The sequence below is a fragment of the Anas acuta genome, chromosome 16 (assembly GCF_963932015.1).
Source record: "Anas acuta chromosome 16, bAnaAcu1.1, whole genome shotgun sequence".
Lineage (NCBI taxonomy): Eukaryota > Metazoa > Chordata > Aves > Anseriformes > Anatidae > Anas > Anas acuta.
Window position 1 is genome coordinate 2,406,443 of NC_088994.1, and position 20,688 is coordinate 2,427,130.

At 47.5% G+C, this 20,688-nt stretch overlaps 1 long non-coding RNA gene across 1 annotated transcript; it reads left to right on the forward strand.

Annotated features, from left to right (window-relative positions):
• Positions 1–11,910: 11,910 nt before the first annotated feature.
• On the forward strand, positions 11,911–20,318 carry LOC137865404 (uncharacterized). The gene is made up of 3 exons (XR_011101882.1): positions 11,911–13,970; positions 18,284–18,425; positions 18,595–20,318. It is a non-coding gene; the product is annotated as an uncharacterized lncRNA (long non-coding RNA).
• The last annotated feature ends 370 nt before the right edge of the window (positions 20,319–20,688 follow it).

The following is a 20,688-nucleotide window of genomic DNA, read 5'->3' on the forward strand; positions in this document are numbered from 1 at the left end:
TTTTACTCCCCTTAAAAAGCAAGTGTAAATTCCTCATGGCCAGCCACTTTTTATGTATCCCTTCAGTGCTTTTCTGAGTTGCAAGGTCCTTGGGCCCCTGCCACGAATATCAGGTTTGCAGCAACTGAATTATTTTCTTGATTGAAGATAGTAAAGGGTTTACAGGCTTTTTTTTTTTTTTTTTTTTATAGAATTCTCTCCTGTTTGCAGTTGTTCTGAGCTCTGTTGTATTTCACAGAAAATGAGATGGGAGTTCATGCCAGAGCTAAACGTTCATTTCGAAACCACAGTAGAATTGTGAAATGACATAAATTAGGCTTTATTTTTCTGCTGGTAGCTCTGGTAGCAGAGACTCTATTTTCTGCACCTGGGAATAAACCTTAACATGGAAAACACCTCTCTTTCTTCCAGAGAATTAAAATTAATGCTTTTCTCCACAAAAAGGGACATCACCTGTCTGTGCCCACCCCTCTCCTTCCACCATACGCACTAGAAGTTGTGTTGCACGTGCTTTCCCCAAACTCTTGGGGCAGAGTTGTGCCATTAGTTTATTTTATGGACTTGTGAGGCTGGGATGGCATTAGTGAAAGACTCAAGGAAGCATCTGCACAATCTCTGAGTACAGAACAAGTTAGGATGGGCGAGTTCTGGGCTTTTGACCAAAACAAATATCAGTTATTTGTCGTGACAAAAGCTCTTGGTGGTTAATGTTGTCCCTGCCAGTATTTATCCCTGCAGCCTTGGACTCCTCCTGGTGCTGGTCCAAGCTGGAAGCTGGTGCACCAGACGCTGGGAAGCTCGTGTGGAAGTAGCCAAAGACCTGACATCCCTCAGGGCTTCCTCCTTGACGTTGCTCCCGTGGGTACTGAGATGGTTTTTGGAAACTCTGGAAAAGCATCCTTCAGACAGAGCTGCACCCCCTCCAGACAGGTGTTAAATTTGGCCTTCCTACTGCTCACTACTAGAAAACCGAGATTTATGAGCCAGCTCGGTGATATATGGCGTTTGGTTCTGGCCCTGATGGTTTGCAAGATCTTGGGCCTTAGGTAGTTTCTGATCCCTTGGCTGAGCGATGCTGTGCTGGCATGGCTCCAGGCTGGAATTTAGCAAGTCCTGCAGCTCAGGCCAGTAAAACTTTGTAACTACTGTCAAATGTGATCTTCCTTTGCTCCTTACCCTCAAGTTGCCACCATTTATTTTCCTGTCACTGAAATCCCTCATTATTCCTGATTCAAGCTGTTCACAAACCTTGCTGAATTTCTGCAGCCATTTTTTTCTTCAGGCTGAAGCTTTGGTCTGGCCTTATAAATACAGTATTATTAATGTATTTTTATCATTGTTAATTATTTTTACATGCTGAAATTGATTCAATATGCCTGGAGCTGCCATGCTAGAACATGCCTTGATTCTCTTCCAAGCTGGAGCCCTTGCGCACCAAACGCGGAGAGTTCCAATGCCTTTAAATCACTCTAAACCTCACCAAGTGATTTAAGTTATTGGAGCACGTTCAAGTTTTTATAAGCCCTTGAATGTGAACCCTGCTTGGATTCTGGGTATGTACGATGCAGCAGGATCTAAAATGATTTGAGTGTTTGACATATTTTCTAAGCCCCCGTATGGCTGGGGAATAATCAGGCTTGTCGGGCAGTGCGCTGTGCAGGGACTTCACGTGATGGGAACCATCACATTTTAAAGATGCTTCCAATTCCTTTAAATTGAAACATTCCTGCTTCATTTAAGGGACTATGGGTAGAGTTCTCTGTGCGGCTTGGGGGATCGGCAGTGTGATGAAGTGCGTTTCATCCCCAGGCTGATGGATTGACTCCTACACAAGGTTGTTCTCATGGCAAGCCATCACTGCCTGGTCTCTGGTCACAGCCCAGCAGCATTGCCACATGTGCCAGGAACCAGGGGGCAGAGGGTTGAGCCTTCCTCTGATCTCCAGACCAGGTTCTAAGTCTGAGTCAGGCGGTGCCCATTGTGTCCGTGCACCAGAACCAGCAGCCTAGGGCATGTTGTCTACTTATGAGAACTGCGGGGACATCAGAGGCCAATGGCTGGATATGCTGAAACTTCTCAGCTCAGATTTATTTTAAAATCTCCTGGGTCAGGAAGAAGTTGTAAGAATGTGGGCTGGAGGATGGCTGTGTGATGGAAGGAAGAGACCAATGTGGGTGTGAGTGGGAGCATGGCCAGAGAGCTGCCTCTCATCGGAATTGCTCAGCAGTACTGACCATGTTAAGCTTCATTGCTACCCCATTGACTTGGTCATGAAGTTCAGAGTCCTGAAATGTGTGATGGACCTTATATACCTACCCAAACTCTTTACGTGGAAGCTGCTGTGTCCAGCACTGTTTGTAAAGCTCCCATCTTCTGCAGGAGCACAGAGAGATGGACGTTCAGGTACACCAGGCTGCAGTTCCAGCAGGCACTAGAGCAAGGGAAAATGCAAAACCTCCCAGAGACTTCTGAAAGTTTTAAAAATAAAATACATGCTCTTGGAATAGAGGTATCACTGCAGAGCAGAAGTCACAGCTCTGAGATGCTGATTGCTGGTTGGACTGGAGACAGCGGAGAACCCAGAGTCCTCCAAAATATTCCCTTGGTTCAGATTTCAGTTTTTATGGACAACTGCAAAGCATCTCCACTGTAGTTCCTTGATCCTTGACCTCAATCAAATAGCGTGCTCTTTTCATACTCACAACGGCAGCTGCTGAACACATTGCTGTAGTTTGGATTTTTGCCTTTGTGAATTGTTTCATTTAGTTTGATATCATTAGGTATGTAGCATGTATATATGAACCTGTGCAGTAAAACATCTAAGGTTTGTACCCATAAGACTAATTCCTGCTGCTCCTACTCAGTAAATAATGATAGCCTTGAGACCCGTGAGTGCTGAGGACCTTAGAAAATTCAGATGCTTTCAGTTATGTGCCTATATATGGTTTTAATAGTCTCAGTTTATTAAAAAGGTAGGTTTTTAATTCTAATGAACTAAACTCTGCCCTGAATTACTAAAATGTAAATCCAAAGTAACTTTGACTAAACCAGAAAACCTGAGCTTACCCGTCTATCAAAGAGGGCAGAATTTGGTTCGTTATGCTGCCCAAGTCCCATTTTAATGACAAGAGATAATACTATCAGTCATCTCAACAGTGACAGTGCAAAACCCAAACTACTGTACATTCTAGGAACAGGTTCTTTAATCTTAAACAACACATAATTCTCCTTAAAACCTTCTTTTATTAAAAAGTTTTAAAAATGATATTAAATACATAAACAGCCATGTTAATTAGATTATATAGTTAATGTACATTGGAACTATGACTTATTGCAGAGTTACTGACCATGAAAGCACATTTTGATCATTCCAGACTGTAATCCCCACTTAATCCATCCCCAGTCTGTCAATCAGTGGAATACAATCAGGATATTTATGATCACATCAGACCAGAGATCTGGAAGAATTTAGCAGCTTTGCAGAGCTGAATCCAGAAAAGAAGGGGGAAAAATGTTTCCACTGGCAAAATGAACCATTGCCAGGAAAAACATTATTGTTGACTTGGCCCATGTAATTGAATTTTCTACTCAGAAGTAACTTACAAACCAGCAACTAGGAGAAATTATCAATACTGGGAACTCTCATAATAACAAAGCAGAGGAGTTTTACCTGGCACAGTACTTCTTAAAATCATGTTTTCTTTTTTTTTTTTTTTTTTTTTTTTTAACACAGCGCTGTGGTTTTTTCCTCTCCTATTTTTTTTGCCATCATGAAATAATTCAAATCACTGGAGCAGCAGGAAAAAACATCCCTTTCTCAGGCCCCCTGCCTCCTGACATCCACCGCAGGCCCCGTTTCAGTGACTGCGAGCACCTCCCAGCAAGAGCAGTGACCTGGGGGCAGAGGAGTCCTGGACATCGCTGGGGCATCCGATGCCCTGCCCAGGCTATGGAAACCTTCAGGTCCATGTTACTCTTAAATATCTGATTTATATCTCAGTATTTTTGTAAGGGATGGTAAATACAATAGTGAAGATGTGTGGCAGTAGGGATAGGATTGTATAGGTATGTGATGGAGACATGAGGATGGGCTCCTTTTTGGGACTGGAATGGCTGTCTGTGGGTTATTTCAAAACCCTCTATCTTTGGAATTTGTTTCCATTTTTGGAAGAAATTGAGGAAGCAGAAATCTTTAGGAAGAACAATGTAACAAAGTGGTGGGGGAGCCTGGAAAACCAGATGCTCAGGAACCAGCACTCTTCAGCTGGAGTGCAGGAAGTTCAAAGGAGCTTTAGAAACAGGGTCTAGAGATGCACTTTGCATCAAGCCTGGAATAATTATCTCTTATCTACTTATGATCCTCCTCCTCAGTGACAGGGTGTAATAAATAACCTTGATTATGGATGTGTTATTCTATCACATTCAAGCAGTGAGAGAAACCGAGGCTGGAAGCAGAACTATCATACTCCTTGTAGCTGTTCGTAGCTGTGCAGGGATGTGATTTTCAAACCTGATTTCTTCTGCTTAGACATCCAAATTTTTTATTTGGTTGCTTAGAACAGCATACCAGAATCTGGCCATTTCTGCACTATGCTATGTGCAGTGGCAAGGTTATAAACGCTTTTCTCAGCTAGCTGATGAGCAGATGCTGAGATCAAGCTCAGTCAGTCAGTGTCTTTTCCCTCCAAGGCTGAGTGAATGTAAGCACGTTTCACACTTTGTCATTTGGTTGTGATTTGGTCTTTTGCCTGGATGGCAAACGGCTGGATTCCAAAAAATGTTTCTTCCGTGAGCTTCAGTGATTGGAGCTGTGCTGAGCTTGGAGAGGCAATCCTCTGATGAACTTTCCAAGTTCCAGTTGGCTTTTTAACAAAGTCCTTGTCTTAAGCTTAGGGCCATTGGAGGCTGTGCTCAAAGAATGAGCTTGCTGGGCTCTTGAAGTTGACTCCTCCAAGGCATGTTTTTCTCAGTTGCTACTTTATCGCCCCCAACTTGGAACAATCTCAATAACATTCTCAGTATGAGAAGTGGACAAATATTTCTTCATTTTTTAATTATTAAAGAGAAGCGCAAAACAGAAAACAGCAGGATAATCAGTAGTCCCTACAGCTCATCAGCATTCATCTGATAAAGGGGTTCAGTCAACACCCTTTGCCTGCTCTGATAGCAATAAAGTCCTTGGACTGGAGCTGTCGTGGGATTAGTCTTCTGCTTGTAAAAGAAATGCCTTAGCAGCTAGCAGCGTGATACCATTATCCTGCTGACAGTGCTCTGTGTCATTGATACTGGCTCTGATGCAGCTTCTGCTCAGCCATCGTTTGCTCTCATTAAGCTGCTCTCCAAGCTGCCCCTTTTGTAAGACATTTTCCTCTGTTTCCTTACAGGTGCTAAGGTATCTTTTGATAACTGTATAAACTAAAACTGTGCCAAGGGTGTTCAGTTTTAATTGGGCTTTAAAAAGAAAAGTTTTCACCAAGTAACCACTGGCTCTGGACCCTCTGCTGACTGCAGTACAACATGGCTGCTTTCTTGAGAACTTGAAATATGTCAGTTGCAGTTTGTTTCTATCAGAGTAACGTGGTAGTTGTATATATGCCACTTTCCCAGGAATGTAAATGCTTCGTTAGTTCTGTCCCTGTCCTGAAAAATCTAATATGGCACAAATAAAGTGCGGTAAATGGCTTCATGGAAAGCAGATGTGAGTGGAAGCCTAGACTCCTACCAAGGCTTTAGGGGACTTCAAAGCCTGAAAGAAAGAACTGAACAAAATATTCAACTGTGCCAAATTTTCACTGTTCTTGATGAAAGAGCAAAAGTGAGGAAAAAAAAATAAAAGAAAAAAAGAAAATCTGGCTCCTTGTTTTAATTTTCTGCTAGCCTAGGGCAAGACTTTTAGAAGGAATAAATTACAAGCAAGCAGGGAGAGAGACTGAATGGAGCAACTGACTGCTAGCGCTGAACAAAGGGCATTCTTGGAAGGGTCTGGTTTTACAGAACCTAGAAGTTGTCAGCTCAGTTATCAGGAAGCCGCCTCCCTCCCCGCTTGTGAGTGTGCTGCTTTTGAGCAATGCCCCAGCTCCGCATGAGCCGGCTGCGTGCAAATCCCAGCACTGCACAGCAGTTGTGAGCGCTTAGAAAGTGTCCTCTGCTGAAGCGTTTTGTAGGACAGCCAAGTGGAGAATGCTTTGAGAATTTGGCACCGTGTGTGAGTGCACTATTAGTGATAGCAATCTTGAAAGTCATATTCCAGAGCAAGTCATTTGCACTGGACTTGGAAATTAGAACATAGCTGATGGTATTCAAGAGGCTAAAACATGCACCTCAAAAAAAAAAAAAAAAAAAATCCTGTTTCAGATATCATGGACTATGTCAGGATAAAGAAAAACACAGAAAACCAGCAGATTTTTTTTTCTTCCTCATATATTGTATGGGAGTAAAGGCTGTGGCTTAAAAAAAGGTGGCCAGAAAATGGAGGAGAAATATAAAACTGAGCTGCATTACTTGTGGCAGTTCTTTTGTGTTGCAGTCTTACAAGACGATGCTTCATGTGTTTAAGATCTCTTCCATCTGTAATCCCTTCCAAACTGCCCCGCAGGCTCCATCCAAGGTCAAGATTTGGCTGGCACAGCCTTGCTGGTGGGAGCTACCTAAGGAGCAGCCCTATTGCAGTGGTTTCTCTGGAGTTCAGTGCCTGACCTCTGGAGGAATCCAGGTGGGTGCTGGCAGCCTCCTCACTCCTGTGCGTGAGGCCAGAGCTTGGTCTTCAATGCCAGGTGGTCCTTGCCCAGTCTGGAACAGGCACAGAGGTTCAGAGGTCCCCAGTGTTGGTAAAGCTGCCCCTGTTACTGCGCTGCTCCTTACATCTTGTGTTGCCTTTTTGTCTTCCAGAGCCAACATCCCACCTGGGAGGCTCTGATCATTTCTTCTGTAGCCCCAGGCATAGTGAACCCCTCTCTGTGAAGGAAGAGCTGTCAGGCAATTGAGGCAGAGCCAGCTGTGATGGCACAACGTGACCTCAGTCCGCTGCAACTCTGGTAAAAATCATGGCATTTCTGTACTATTCGCAGCAAATGCTGTTCTCCCTGCTCTTCTTGCTTTCTCATACTTCCTTTTCCGGCTCCTAAAAGGCAAATAATTTTTAAGCAATATTAACCCACTCTTGGTTGCACAACTCAAAGCTTAATTCATATAGATGTTTATTGTGACTGAACATGACAATGAGCTAATGGCTTGCAGAAACCATTTTGTAGATGGACACACGGTTGTAAATTAGCTGCGGGACCTCAAGGCAGAATTACCAAATACAATTGTGTTGCTGTGTCTGAAAATAATTACGTTTGCTTGAGTTTGGGCCAGGCTGCATAAAGATTCTCTGTACTGTAATGAGCTGCTGGTGACTTGACCCGTGCTTTAGGTGTAATTTTGGAGGTTTTTAAATGTTGATTGCGTTTTCCAGAGTGGTCTTGTAGTACAGGAGGGAGAAAAAAATAAATAAAAGGGGCAGCAGAAGTGGATGAGCGGTGATAAAGAGAAGGAAAACTTGGTGCTTGCCAATTGCTTGTCTGGTTCACCACTCATTTTTCTGCAGTAGCCCGAATACCAGGCTGTATTTGTTTGCCGCTGCCTGCTGAAGCCTTCGACCTCAGCCTGCCCTTCTCTCCCCCAGCGCTGACAGTAAGTGAAGAAATGCTAAATTCATTCATCTGCCCGAGATGTCTTTGAAGTCCACCACTAAAAGCTCTATTGTTTTATTAGCTGTTAATGCGGCACGGGGGAATTCTGCTGTGCGCAGCAGAGCTGGGGTGCAGGGGGAGCCCTTCCTGGTAATTTGTCACTCCTCAGAAGTCCGAGCAGACACGCCGGGATGTTTGAATGCTTGGGGCTGAGCCTGGAGCTGCTCCATGCAGCTTCCACTGCGGCCGGTGGGAGCCCTGGGGGTGAAGGATCGTGCCAGGTCACACCTTGACAACTGATGTTACCTTGGCCAAGGTCACTGCTAAATGAAAGACCACGGGCTGCTGCAAACACACGGCCGTGCTGGCTCAGGCTGGATGCTGGTCATGCAGAATGTGCTTGTCAGAGGAAACTGAGGGCAGAGTCTCAGAGGGGAGAAGTGCCATTGCTGGGCACTGCTTGAGCACTGTTGGTGCTCCTTGTGGGCCAGGGGTGGTGGCCTTCAGAGGTGTTGCAATGCCTGAGCATTAGCACAGTTTCCTACCTGAATGCAAATGTGCTGGGAATGCTCCTAAGCTGCAAGGTCTTGCTTTTCTCTATGTGTACCCTTCATGGAAAAATGGTCAAAGATCAACAGGTAATCAATAAAGGCACCCATCACCTACTCCTCTTGGCTTTCAACTCTTTGCATCCCACCTCTCTCCTGAGCTGAGGGAGCTGCAGGAGCTCACTGGTGTGTAATTATGTGGGCGCACATACACCTTGTAACTGCAGCCTGGCTCCCAGGTGTGGTCTGGGAGCTGGGCACAGCACACTCGAGTTAAGGAAGCGAACTGGCTGCTGCCTCGGGCTGTTTCTTGCTCAGGTACAAAGGGTTTCTACAGAAGCCATCCCTCACATCCCAGGAGCTGCTGCTCCCTGCAAGCACGGGGCAGCCAGTGGTGGGAGCTGTGTCCTGGTAAACACAGAGAGGATGGCAAGCCCAGCCTCCCAGCCGCCACTGCCCACAGGCAGCCCTTTTATTTGCTTTCCTTTGCTGTGAGTACTTCTCACTGACTCAGCCTGATCAGTCTATCAGCAGAGCCTTTCTTTCTGCCCGCTCTTCCCAGTGCCTTCTGTAGCACTAAAACTAAGTCAATAGAAATGCAAAACTTCTGCCTTGTTACCACAGTCATCTAATGAATCCTGAGAACTTTGGCAGGCCAGCTCAGTGCTTTGCATGACTGCCTAACTACACTGCGAGATGTAGGTTTTGCCGAGAAGCGTACTCATTAGGTGGGCATTAATATAAGTTCTTCCTGTGATGTAAAGCTGCTGCTGTTTGCTCCCCGAAGCAGGGTGAAATGACTCTCCCGACATTTTCCCATGGCAGAAAGGTGAAGGGTCATGAGGAGCTTGTTCGCTAACATCCATAGCATGGGAGTGTGCAATCGATTTGATCTGCTGTGCCCTCACCTTTGGGCTCAAGCAGCTGCAGGCAGGGTGGCAGTGGAGCAGAAGGGGTCAGGAGCTTATCAATAGGGAGATCAGAATTCAGTTTTGGGAGGTCATTTAGAAATCAGGGCTTTACGGAACAACTATGTAGTGGTAGAAAATAGCTGCTGCTGTAAGGTCCAGATCCAGCAATCACACAACACTTCTGTGTCCTGCATAAAACACATCCCTCTCTGAACTGAAGCCGTTGGGTTGGAAATGGATATCTGCATGGAAGCACTTTAAGGTTTATTGTTACTGATCTCAGTTTTGCTGCAAGGTAACCTTGCAAACTGGGTATTACAGAACTAAACCCAATACGTGGCATAGATTAAGCTGCTCTTAAATAGTTTAAAATCCAGTGGCCCTTACACACAGTCTCCTAGCATTGAGAGTGGTTTTGGCATTCTTAAAAAGATCATTGCAAACAATCCATTCCAAAGTAAATATTTGTAAACAGCAATAAAACACGGTAATGGCCTGCTATTTAAATGCGAATTAGAGGGGTCAACAAGCACCTGCACTCCCCAGCTGCCCAACTGGGGAAGGTTTAGGATGCCAGCTTTCCCCTCTGAGGCAAAAAGCATCAGCCAGCTCTGGGAAGATGCTCTTCTTGGACAAATCCCTGCGGGCAGTGCACATGTGCCTTTCAGGTGGCCACACTAGGCTGGGTTTCAGGGCTTTTATTGGGGCAAACATGGGTGTTCTGTTTCCCCATCAATGGGTGACTTGCTCCATGGGTGCTGGTCCCTGGCAGCCCCAGCTCAGAGTCCTAAAGCTGTGAACCGGAGCCTCTCAGCAGCAGCACAATAGATTGCTTCCTCACCACTTGCTTTCCAGCAGTTTGGGAGAGACTTGAACCCTGTCCCAAATTTCTCTGCTATAATGCTTGGAAAATGCATTTAAAGGAGGCATTTAATCAAAAAGCTACTCTACAGAAATGGTTCTTTCATCATGTTCCCATTAACCTTAGAATGCTTTTAAGTACTTTCTCTTTCATGGGAATGAAGCTGAGGAATATTTCCAGCTACTCCAAATTTTTTATTTCAACCTGTGGGAATTGGTTAAGCCCAAGATACCAAATTGAATCCAAACCTGGCTGGTTTTTTGTCTTCTGCAAACGTCCTCAGCCCCATTGTTATGTCTCTGAACTTGCAGCCCTATTTCTGAGTATAAAGCAAGGATTTTGTGAAGCTCACCAGCACTTCTAGTGCCAGCGTGGTGTATAGTGTCTTGCTGCTGGATTAGAAGGTTGCATTTACACTTGCCACGTTACTTCAAAATGTAAGAAAGATTTTTAGGAAGCAGTCTGGTGTGTCACTAGCATTGTTCACCCCGTTACAGGACCCAGGGCAAGCTGTATCCCTGGTGTCAGCATGCTCAGACCTCACCTGCTCACATTAGTGTGATACCTGGGAGCCTGCTCCTGGGCAGTATTTGCATTGTGAATGCTGCTGTGCCCTCTGCGGGATCAGGCCCTGAAGCAATGGAGGTGAGGAACGCAGGAGTTTGTGCTGGTTGTCAGTACCCAGCGAAGCTGCTGGGACGAAGGCTCCGTGCTGGCTCCCTGGTCACAGAGAGCTCCCAGCCCTGTACAAGATGGGCAGCAGCAACCTGTGAGCAGCCCCTCGCTGCCAAATCCCTGGCTGACAGCAGCTCAGCCCTTCCCAGCTTCAGCTGGAGGTTTTACAAGTTGGAGCAAAGCAAAGACTTTTCCATCCCTAAGCACTTGCAAAAGCCCAAAGATGTCGCAGCCAGCCGTATTTCCAGATGGGTAAGCTTCCAGGGGCTGATGATGGATTTGATGCATCCCCGCTGATGACAGCAGAGGTGCTGACTCCCCTTTCAATTCCTTCCCCTAACAGACAAGGTCCCTGAACCTGACCCACTTCACCGACATGTGCAGCGCTTGTTTCTCTTCCGCAGCCTGTCTGGTTGGCTTTGCTTCCTCCCCCCCGCTTGTAACTCCCAGCTTCTTTCCTGCGGGAAAGATTAGGAAGGATAGGAAGTCGTCTGTGCAAAAGCCATCCCCGGCCAAAGTAAATACAGGTCACAAGATTAGGCTTCATCAGAGCTTTAAGCCTGGCCCAAGCTAAACAAATGAGCTGTCATGCTCTGGTAAAAGATCCAGTATGAGCAAACTGGCATGACTGCAAAAATGGTAAAGCAGCTAATAGGTTTTGCAATATGGAAGTTTTAAGTTTTGTTTTTAATGCTGCATTCCTGAAAGTCAAGGCTCACACTGAACTTCAGATGCCATTAATTTTGTCTGCTGGCCCCACTTGCCACTAAGCAAACACTTCCCAAAGCCCAGCAATAGCAGCAGAACCCCATGAGGCTGTTCCGCCCTAGAGACCCCTTCCAGCACAGGAACAAACAGGAAGGAAGAAACACCTTGTCTCAGCTTGAACCCTGGGTTTCTTGGCTGTTACGCTGAGACTGAATCTTTGAATGAATTACAGACCAGTTTGGGGGGAAAAAAATCCTCTACCTATTCAAATATCCTACTCGTGGATGTCCAAATATCTGCGTAGAATCCAGCAGAGGTGCGATGGCAATGGGCACTGCAGCATGCAGGAATTAGGCAGTTGTTCACAAAAAAGGGTTAACTGAAATGGTAAGTGGAGCAGTCTCTAAGGTTTCCCTGTAAAAAGAAAGAGAGTAACTTGCACTAATAGGAATATTTTTCTCTTGCAATGAGCAGAGCCTGCGGACATAGGACTTGGGTGTCGTCCTCTGGCACTGCCCCGTTGTGCAGCTGTGGGCACATTAACTTCTCCCTGAGCATTTTTGGTACCTACACCTTGGGAAGGGCACCGAAGCCGTTATCTGCCCTGAGGTACAGAACTCTGCAGCACAGCGACATGTTCAATATTTACTGGTCGTAACAATTATAAGGAAAAAAGCAACAAGCATTAAAAGTCTTTATGGAACAAAAGACAGGCTTTTAATATTGTTTTAATGTACTCAACAAAGCTTTAGTTTATAGCCAAGCCAGTCTCCTGTAAGTGTGCAAGGGCTGAGACAATTTAAAAAACAAAATATTTATCCCAGTAGAGACCTTGCAGCTTATCAGGTAACTGCAGGCTGCGTTTAGGCCATTTTTAACTGGGCATTAAAAATCTTTTTGACACATGCTTTATTCCCCTACAATAGACCCTAACAGCCCCTCTGAGGCTTTCCGCAGCCTTATGTGCAAAAAGTAATGGGGATTGGTTTAAAGAGTGGAATTTGACCCGAGAGAGAGGTGAGTATTTGGGGACTACTTAGCCCTTGGTAGTACTTGGGGGCTCTTTAGTCTGTGGGGCACTTTATTACTCATTAGTGCTCAGGGACGCTGTGTTGTACTCATTAGTGTGCGGTATGGGCTGTCCAGTGACTTTCTCCATTTCAGCATCACTGCATTGTGGCAGAGCACGTAGACCTTCCTCCTCCTCAGGGAAGGGGCAGCTGGACCTGGGAATGGTCAGGGCCACCGGACATCCCCAGGGTTGTTTGCCAGCAGAAAAGGATTGTAGAGTCCTGCTGGGCACCAACGTGACACCCACAGGTGTGGGGGAGCCCCTGGTGTTTGCACAGCTAAATATACAGCCAAGAGACTGAAGCATGCCTGCAGGGAAGCCACTCGTGCTGGTGGGCTACTTGCATAGCTACAATTCAAAGCTACTTATCCATTTAGGCAAGCCTTGTCTTTCTGCAGAGGGCAATGCTGGGTTTGTGAAACAAACCTGGATGAAACTGCCAAAAACCTGGCCCTGTTCTGTTGTGCCACTTGCATGCTGTACAGCGTTGGCCAGTAGTGGCGATGCCACCATTCACCTTGCACAGCCATCGCCATCTTCCCAGGCAGGGCCACTTCTTCCCTTACGGAGGGAAGAAGATGGGCTCGGGGTGGTGGTAGTCTTTTCTCACTTTCTCTTTTCCCGTTAGCTTAAATTATTCCCAGAACTCAGCAAACAGGGATTAAGTTTTCTCCACCAGGCAAGGTTTACTCCAGGTCTGGACTAGTGCCCGAGCTTCCCAGCGGTCAGGAAAAAGCTCGCAGGGAGCAGATGAGTGACTCCCTTTGTATTTTCCATCCATCAGGAAAAGCTGCATCTGAAAAAATAATAGCTGAACTGGAAAATAAAATTAGACAAGTCTGAACAAATATGGAAACCATCCCTGACCCGGTATTGGAAAGAGTCTCAAATACTAGAAAGGAGAGAAGCAGAGAGAGGGAATGGATAAGTTTTGGCCCCTGTTGGGTATATGGAAGGAATTATTTCATTCTTTTTTCCCCATCTATTTGTTCTCTATATGGCACTCTGTGTGGTTAACCCTCCGTCTTTGTCATAAATATGTGGCAGAGACAAGTTTTTCAGAGGGCCCAACTAAACCATCTGTTTTGCATCTGTGGTTTTGCATATGTAAATATTATTATTAATAGTAGCAAAAGCAATCATAATGGCAGCAGGAATAGGAACACTATTAATAGTAATAACACTGACACTTGTATTTGTATTGCTGCTGGAGGTCGCGCCACGCAGAGGGACTCGGCTCTGAGTTTCAGCAAGAACAAAAGGATGTTGTTACCCCGAGGAGCTGTCGGTGGGCACAGATGCAGCCACTGTGTGATGCCAGGATTTCCAGGAGGTGCCCAAGCATGCTGATTTTCCACAGACCCACACTGAGGACCTTCCAAGAGGGAAATGGCTCCTGGCAGCTGCCAGCCCTGTGCTGTTCCTGCTGTCACGACAAGGAGGAAATGCTTCACAGGAGGGTGAACTCAGCTCAGTGGCACAGAAATACCTGGACACAACTGGAAAAGTTCCCTGGAAAAGGTAATTATGTGATTCCTGCTTATTCAGAGGCTGAATTTGTCCCAGTAGGGTCAGGGCATAGAGGTGGATTCTGCTCTGCCCAGTGCTGCATCCCAGTCCAGCTCCCAGTCCAAGGTACCTGGCCTCTCTGAAGACACCGGGCTTTTCTGGGTGGTGACCTCTCAGGGCAGCTCCTTCTGCACACCATCAGCATCCTGACATTTGAGGGAGACCTCACTTTTCTGTCCCTCCTTTGGTCTTCTGACCAAAAGTGACAGCAACTCTCCTTCTACTAACATAATGAGCGGAGGGAAGACCTCAGGGCTGGGGGAGCTGAGACCAGAGGCAGGAGCAGCAGCAAGGAGGCCAAGAGAGAGGCAGGGAGAATGATGGTGCATGCCCCCCAGCGTGGGGAGCCCGGAGATGCTCGTGCTGGAGGGAGCAGCAGAAATGCTTCAGGGAGGGCAGGAGAGATTCAGAAAAAAGGAGAGAGCCCCTGGCGCACCCTCGGCTTGGGTCTGATCCCTGCAGTGCCTGGAGATGCACAAGCTAACAAGACACATCTCAGCACACCCTTCTCCTTCCAGGTTCTCCCTGGGTTGAGATGGTATCTTTGTTCTAATATGAGGAATGTTTTTTGCTCGGCTCTGGTTGTTTTGCTGGATCTGTACTGCATTAAACAGCCCATCTTCTGGTTTATATTTTTTCCAGTTATCATATTTCATGTATCCTGGCTCCTTTCATCCAGCCCCGCATTCCCCCAAGCAGAGACTAAGCAGGATCCAGTCTCCGAGCTCACGGCTCTCATGTGCACAGGAGTGATGAGGAGCCCCCTGTCCCCCATTTCCCTGCTGAGCTGTGGGAGCTTTCATGCCAGGATGTGCGATGCTTTCCCATGTTCTCCACTCAGTCTGTCACCCAGATCTTGCTGCCACGGCTAGGGCTTGGTGGTGCTATGTGCTGCCCTGCAGGCTTCACATGGCAAGCTGGCTTCTGAAGCCAGGCTGCACCAGTGACAGCAAGCCAGGCATTGTAATTATTTCATGTATAACCTGGATTTTCACTATGGTGCATTGTAGGAGTGTATCCAGCTGTGGTGGTGGCCTGACCTTGCTTTTAGAAGTCCACTCTTTGGTAGAGCACTGTAACTTCTCTCAAACCTCCTGCAGGTCAGTGTTGTTGTGGTGTGAGCCTCTGATCCTGCCTCTGCCAGTCCTTCCTGTCCCTGTCTGTCTGAAGGCACTGGGACAGGTAAAGAGCTTCTCTGTCTTGGAAATCTTCACAAACAGGCATCTGAAACATCTGAAAAATCATCTGCAAACTCGAGCTGTGCATTCCCCTACTTGCTCTATCTGTCTTTCCAGGACACAGACACCTTGGGGAAATTTGGGCTTTAATCCTGCAGAGGCTCTGCTTCTGGTTGTGTCCCAGATGCCTTCAGGTAGCTGCTCAAATGTCATCCTCCTGTAGTTGGCAAGGCCTGGGAGCAGGCTTCTGTGGGAGCAGGTCAATTTACATGGTCCACGGCCTTGAGCTCCCTTTCACAATCTCAGGCAAGCCCCTGAAAGCATTGATCTTTGTCCATACAACTCCAGCTGTGTTTGCCTGAGGAAGGGGCAGCCCAGAGGAGCTCCCAGAGCCCTGGGACACCCCATGTTATGGTGTCCTTGCTCCAACCCAAATCCTCCAGAGGACTCTCCCCTGAAATACTCTAAGAGATGCTCAGTTAATCTCTTCCTGCTCATTTAGAGGAGCAAGTGGTGTCTGTGGGTGGGCTGGGCTGGTGGAGCTCTCCCACCCGGCAGCTATTATCCAGCCACTCCTCGGGGGGCAGAAAAGCCACTACCTAATCCATCCCCGGGCTGGATGGGTGCCTGGATCGGCTCGGTGTGCTCAGACAGCACACGCGCTACGCGCCCGCCTTATAGGAGAGCTCATGGCACAGGCATCTGTCACCGAAACCTGTCTGCATGAAAGGCTGTCTGCACAACTGGGGGGGAAAGAAAGGCATGACAGCACAATTAGTGAGAGCAAATGAAAGGCTGTTTGAAGAGGAGGAGGGAGGAAAGGGGAGAGCTGCATAAATCCCTGGTGGGGTTTTGGGCTTGACATCAAAACCCCTTAACAGTGTATTACTTCAGCCCCCAGTGTGGACAGATGTTGTGCTGTGGCTCAAAGGAAGTCAGAAATCTTTCCTTAGAAAAAAATTGGCTAGGAAACTAAAGAAAATATTGTGAAAGAAAAGGAAATAAAAGCCCACTAAAAAAGATTTATCACTGCCCCAAGCATTTCTGTATACTCTAGTCTTATGAGGTCTCAGCCTCAGGGGAGAGAACAAGAGAAACGGCCTGGTGCTGCACTAATGGGTCACAAATTTAGAGTGGGGACACATTTGTCCAGTTTGGTGATGGAGGAAGCTCACCAGTCCCGAGGACTCCTCCAACCCACACTAGCCTCAGACAGCTCTCAGAGGCCGCAGTGGTCTCTGGCACCAGCCTGCAGCTTTCCATGGGACGTCCATCTCTGATGTCCTTGTCCCTCTGACACTGCCCTACCTCTTGCTGCGTTATGGGTGACGCTGCACGTGGTGGTGTTATCTCCAAGATCTCTTTCCCAAGCTGCAACCACCCTTGAAAAGTCTGTACCAGGTATAAACAGTTTGGGGGCTGTTATATGTTAGTGTTTACCTATAATTAAGCTCCTCAACTACCTTTTTCTCCACTTAATGTTGCCAGGTTCTTTTGTAGCCATTTGTCATTGGCAAAACATTTTATTTCCCAGAAGAGCTTAGCATCATCCATGAACCTGGAGAGTTTGATGTCCATTCCCCTCCCAATGCCACAAATAAAGATGTAAGAATCTCAGGCCCCGTAAAGGAAACTCCACTGCTGAATGGAAAGCTCTCATCCTTCCCCAAAAATGTCCATTAAACCTAGCACTTTGCTGCCTACAACATAGGAATAGCTTTTAACTGGCTCTCAATCCATAAAAAAGCTTTGTTTCAACTCCATTGAGTTGAATCCATGTAGATTAAAAAATAGTAATTTTGTTAAATCTTTTTGAAAATACTTTTTCTGTCCATTGGGTTCTCCCTATCCATGCTTACTGATGTTCCTCTCGTGCCCCAGCACATTGGCCAGGCAGGCTTTCCCTTGTCGGATGCTCCTTGCCACCCTCATTTGGTGCAGACCCAAGCGCCCCAACAGGGCTGGATGTGACCCTCACCAGGGCCCCTTCCAGAGCTTGCTCTGTAGGTGGGAGCTGTGCTGGCAATCCTGGTCCTCTGGTTCAGCAAGCATGTGGAATGTCTCGCTGATCTGATTCTTATGACTGATAGGCTACGGAGCATGACATGGGTGCGAGGATCTCCCACGTATCTCCAGCCGTGAAGACCAACACCAAGAGGTGCCTGAGTTACCCCGTCATGCCCTGTCCTTCCCCGTACACTACTTGTCCCTTGGTCATGAGCAATCAAATAGCTCCCTAGCTACCTTCTTGTTTTTGATGTCTTTCTTTTTATTTTCTTTTACTTTTTAAGTCAGTTGGCAGGGAGATCTTTGTGCTCTTTTTTAGCTCTTTTAATTTTCTGTCTACACTTAACTCGCTATGTTTTATGGTTTTTCCTGTTCTCCTCATGTGGGAAACCTTTTCACTTTTTAAACGCTGACCTTCTCCCTGTGAAACCTCCTTAACCTTCCCAGTGAGTCAGGCAGGGTGTTTTTTAGGACCTCTTAGTTCGTTTTGAGTTGTGGCACATGTTGTACTTGGGCTTTAATAGAGTATTTTTTAATCACCTCCAGACTGCTCACAGGCTCCTTGCTTTCTGCCTGTTCCTTTTAGCTCTGTTGTTGTTATTGACCAATCACCTTATTTTTTCATAGCTCCCTCTCTTGAAATTGCATAGCCACGTGCTGGATTTATTTGGTGTGCTTTCTCCCACTACAGCATTAAATTGGTTGTACTGTGGTCACTAGCAGAGAGCAGCTCTCCCACAAACACCTTGTGAAGCAGGTCCTGAACTAAACCCAGAGCAGCAGCCCTCCTTGCTGCTTCTACCACTGCTTGGTCACCGAGACTCATTACTGTATCCAAAAGTATTTTTTCTTCCTGATGGATCACTGAGACAATATGTATGTAGATAGTTGAAATCTCCCACTATTACCACCTGACCTAAATTTCAGCTTCTCTAACCTCATGTTTTCAGATCTTTATATTTATCCTTAGCAGGGGTCAGTAGCACAGTCCTTGCTCTACATTTTACCCTTTGGAATCTGGGATCTATCACCCTGAGAAGCCTGCAGTGATGCTCTTTCTGCTGCTTTTTCTTCATACAGTCCTCCCCACACAGGCGCTTCTCTCGTGTGCATCCTGCTCCAGCCTTCCCACGCAGCCGCCAGCCCAGCAGCATCCAGCCTGGGGATCATTCTCCTGCCAGCAGGTCACCAACAACCCCGTTATACTGGGGTGGCCATTCAGGTCAGTTGAAAAGCCTAGTATCACCATATTTTCTTAGGATTCTGCACTAGGATCGGATGGAAATGGAAGCACCTATAAGTTTTGCCTTTGCTTTGTTGCTTAACAGTGCTCCTGTGGGTTTGCCATACTTGGTCAGTCACCTTTTTTTTTTTTTTTTTTTTAATTGCAGCTTTTATTGCCCTGCTGGTATTCCGTTGTACACTGGCCACATCCTCCTCCTCAGGTGCCCAAGTCTGAATTGACCCCACAGATTTTGGGGACCCGTGTGCTATTGATCCTGAAAAAACAGGGAAGAGCCCCCTCACCCCCTGCTAACGAAGCCTCCTCCCGCGGAACCCGGCCGTGTCGGTGCCCCAGCGGCAGCCCCACGGCCTGTCGCGGACACGCGTGTGCCCGTGGCGCTGAGCGAGCGGCCTGCAGCGGCCTCGGCGCCTTCCGTGGGCTCGGGCTGGCCCCTGGCGGCCGCCGGGGCGCGGTGCAGCCCTGCTGGGCCGGCCGCAGCGCATCGGCCCCGGCACCGCCTGGAGCCCAGCTTCAGCCCCTAGGCCTGCCCCGGCCCTTCCCAGTGAATCGGAGTTCTCTACCCCCCCGCATAGCTCAGTGGACACGGGCTTTCGGAGCAAGCTCGCGGTTGTAGGAAGGGAGCACCTGTTTTCTGATTCATGGGTGTCACAGAATCATTAGGGTCAGAGAAGCCCTCTAAGATCATCTGGTCCAACCGTCCTGCTACCACCACCATCACCCACTGAGCCATGTCCCCAAGCACCACGTCCAGCCTTCCCTTGAACACCCCCAGGGACGGTGACTCCACCACCTCCCTGGGCAACCCGTCCCAGTGCCTGACTGCTCTTGCTGAGCAGAAATGTCTCCTCATTTCCAGCCTGAAGCTCCACTGCCACAACTTGAGGCCATTCCCTCTGGTCCTATCAGTAGTTACCTGTGAGAAGAGGCTGACCCCCAGCTCCCCACAGCTTCCTTTCAGGGAGCTGCAGAGAGCAATGAGGTCTCCCCTGAGCCCCCTCTTCTCCAGACCAAACACCCCCAGCCGCTCCTCACAGGACTTGTGCTCCAGGCCCTTCACCAGCTTCATAGCCCTGCTCTGGACACTCTCCAAGGCCTTGGTGTCCTTCTTGTAGAGAGGGGCCCAAAACTGAACACAGCACTTGATATGCAGCTTCACCAGAGCTGAGTACGGTGGGACGATCACCTCCCTGCTCCTGCTGGCTGCACTATTCCTGACACAAGCCAGGGTGCTGTTGGCCTTCTTGGACACGTGGGCACACTGCTGGCTCATGTTCAGGTGAGCATTAATCAGCACCCCCAGATCCCTTTCCTCTGCAAAGGACATCTCTGTGTCCTTGAGGTGACAGCATCTGCAGCATTCAGGGGACTCACAAAAACATTGCAGCCACTGCGCTGCTCCCCACTGAGCCCTGGCAGCCCAGCTGCAGCAGGGTGGATGTGGCCGAGGAAGCCCAAGGTGCTTCCCATGCTTCCCATCACTTGCTGGGAGAGGACGATGCTCCCCAACAGCATCTCAAGGAGCCACCTGACAGCCATGGGCTGGATACGGCCAAGGGCAGAGGATCATTTTCCAGTGCTATGGTGAGTTCTCTTTGAGATGGTGTTTTCAGTGTTAGACAGATTAAGCTCTGTCCTGTGTGTGTCACCAGCATAGAGGTTGCTGGTCCCTATGGAGCTGCATTTTCAGGGGAAAACACTAAGCTTTGGGACTTGCTTCCTTAGGTGTTCAAAAGAGGTAAGGTTGTGGGGTCAGCAGGATGCCAGCATCTCCTCTCTTGCAAACTTTTGGGAGTGAGTGTGGTGGTAGCAGGGTAGTTTTTTTGTAATGTATGTGTGCTCGGAGGAGGGTAACAGGGCCTAAAAATAAAAATCAACAATCAAAGAACGTACAATTGTGAGAAGTGGAAAACTTGTAGAAGGTACCAGAACACTGCAGCATTTTTGTACATGCAGACCTTAGCAGTGAATGCAGAACATCCTCTGTGTACAAAAGAAAGCAGCTAAACATGCATGATAGATGTGCTGTGCTTTTGTGGGCATGGGCCACGTGAAATCAGGCACATGAGCTGCTGGTCCTTTAGGGTGTTTAGCTGCATTAGCTCCCTTCTCAGACTCGAGGTTTTTACAGACATTATAAAAGGTGATGACATTAATGTATGCTGCTCAGAACTTGACATTCCTCCTGCAATGCTGTCCCTTTTATAAAGCACCAAGTACTTCAAAGAAGTGGAAAACAATA